We start from the raw sequence: 2,819 nt of genomic DNA on the forward strand, positions 1-2,819 counted from the left end.
GTTCATAGAGCAGAGCCTTTTGACTGGATGCCCAAGAGCAGAGAAGGCTGGGGTACTGTGGAAAGGGAGGTTAATGTGCATATGCTGTGTGCATGAATGTGTGGGCACGTGCATGTGTGTGGGGGCATGCCCTTGAGCATGCTTCTGGATGTGAACACACACCTGTGCGTAGACAAGTGACTGCTTCCCTGGGTGTGCATGTGCACATGCATGCATGCCCATCTGTAGGTTGTGTGCACATGTGTATGTGTGTGCACCTGTGTGTGTACCTGTGTAAGCGTGTGTGTCTATGTGTGTGCCTCTGGTACTCAGCTCAGGCCACTCTAACAAAATATCATAGATTGGGTGGGCTTAACCAACAGACAGTTCTTTCTCACAGTTCCAGAGGCTGAAAGTAGAAGATCAAGGTGCTGTCTGATTTTGTTCCGGGTCTTCAGCTCTCTCCCTGCCTTGTACACAGATGCCTTCTCACTGTGTCCTTATGTGGTGGAGAGAGAACACTCTGTTCCCTTTTCTTATTATAAGGACACTAATCCTATAATGGAAGCTCCATCTTCATGACCTCATCTAAACCCGAGCACCTCCTAAAGGTCTCACCTCCTAATGCCATCATCCTTGGAGGTAGGGTTTCAACATAAGGATTTGGAGGGACACAAGCATTTTATCCATAACAGTGCCGCGCATGCAGTCCTGACTATGTGTGCATATGTGTGCATGCATGCATGTGTCTCTATGTGTGCACACATGTGTGCATGTGTGTGTGTGCCAGGAAGCTGCCACCATTGTCCCCTCCAGATTTCCTGAGTACAACTGCCTTCTGCCTTCTCCACATAGGCATCTGGGACTCCACACGTGTCCAGCCCCAAGCACAGCCCTGTCATCACCCTTCTCATGTGGCTGTGAGGGTGGTCAATGTCGACAAGGCCAAAGGCAGCCCAGAGCCCACTGGGAGTTTCCATGAGCTTTCAGCCTCCCCCGCCCATTATTCCCTTTGCTTCTTCCCCTGGTAAATCCTTTAAAGCCAGGTCCCATGCCCCCCCACCCCGAGAAACCTTGCTTGTCTGGCAGCCTTCACCCCAGAAGGCTTAGTCACTCCCTTGCCTGAGTTCCCACAGTGCTTTGCACGCAGCCCTCTTACAGCACTTGCCAAGTGGTACTTTAGATATTTCTGTCTCCACAGCTACCGAGGCAGCACCTGGTGCCAGTTCACTTTGTCATCCTCAGCACCTATTTGTCGGGGGACTAAGAGAGTGCCTACCACTGTGCCATGGCGACCCTGGGGCCATGCCCGGGGAGACACAGTTCTCTGACCAGGCCCTCTCACTGGTACAAACCCCTGGTGAGACTGGACCATGGGAGGCAGGGCTGGTGAGGAAACACTGCTGTGGTGTCTCTCTCCATCAAAGCCAGCCTGCCCCACTAGCAGCACAGAGCATGCAGGTGATCCGTGTTGGGGTTGAGGGTGGGCAGCCTCCATGTCTTCCCAAACAGCCTTTCTTCACCCTGGCCAGGAGGCCCGCAGCTCTGTAAGCATGAGAGTGACTATAGGTCCAGAGACCACGCTGCTCGTCCCAGGATTGAGGGGGACACCAAGGCCCACGGAGTCTCAGCAGGGCAGCGGCAGAGCTGGACCTCAAATTCAGGGTTAACCCATGCCTTGTGTGGCATAAGAAATGCCGGGGAGCTTAGGCTGCAGGCACTTCCTTTCCTGTCACACACGTGGGCAGCAAAAGGACAGGATGGCCAATTCTGAGGTTCCAGAAGGACCGTGACAGCTCCCAGCACTGCACCCCTCCGAGGAGAGGAGCTTGAGGAGCTGTGTTGGCCAGAACCCCCGACTTCCCTTAATGGAACCCTAGAGAAAGAGCTGAGTGCTACATTGCCTACCCATTACCAGCTGTGACCCCTGTGACCTTGCTGAGTCTGCAAATTGCCCATTTAAGCACACATAGGGACTTCCAAATCTCCACTGCTGGACAGGGAAAGAAGCCCAAATGGTGCCACCTGAACTTGTGGCACAGGGAGCCCAGCCCAGACAGAGCTTGACCAGAAACGGCTGGGTGGGGGGAGGTGAGGGCGGGGGAAGGGGTCTTTGGAGGTTTTATTCCTTTTGCTTTGTGATGACTGGCTTTGAGCCCACACATTTCGTGAATACATAATAGGGAGTTGGGCGAGACCACAGGAATAAATGTTATTACCACACAATCACTGCAGTCCCAGACAGGGCCCTCTTTCACCAGGTCGGGTCAATTAGCAGAATAATGCCAGGCAGCTTTTCGTTTTAAAGGGTTTAATTAAAGTTTGGGTACAATGAACATGCAAGCCACCAATCTGTCTTTCAAGACAAGTATTATCTGGAAATTGATTGTAACTTATGCTCATTTCTAGAAGTGTAATTCCTTGGAAGACATTGAAGGCATTCCCCCTCAGCCACCCCCATCATCTTCTCACCCATCCTGCCCTGCCCCTCCCACCATAATTAACAGGGGTACTCAGTCTTGCTCAGGCTTCAGTGGGTTCGGGGTTCCTCTGGGGAAGGAGTGCCACCCTTGGAATATAATGTGCACTTGGGCTCATGCTGGGAGCCCACCCTGGCTTGTTCCTTCACTTGCAGAGCTGGAGGTCATTGAGCCAGGTTTCCTCACCCTGTGACACAGAGGTTACTAAGTGCTCCTTGAACCAGCCCCCATGGCTTGGGACAACAGGCTCAGCACTGTGTGTCAGGATAGCAAGGGACAGTCTCTTTATAGAAACAGCTTTCCCTTGCTGCAGGCCCCATAAGTCAAGACAGGCCCGGACAGGGTACAGCTCCCTGTTTA

This window comes from Crocuta crocuta, unplaced genomic scaffold, assembly GCF_008692635.1.
Source record: "Crocuta crocuta isolate KB4526 unplaced genomic scaffold, BGI_CrCroc_1.0 scaffold1304, whole genome shotgun sequence".
Taxonomy (NCBI): Eukaryota; Metazoa; Chordata; class Mammalia; order Carnivora; family Hyaenidae; genus Crocuta; species Crocuta crocuta.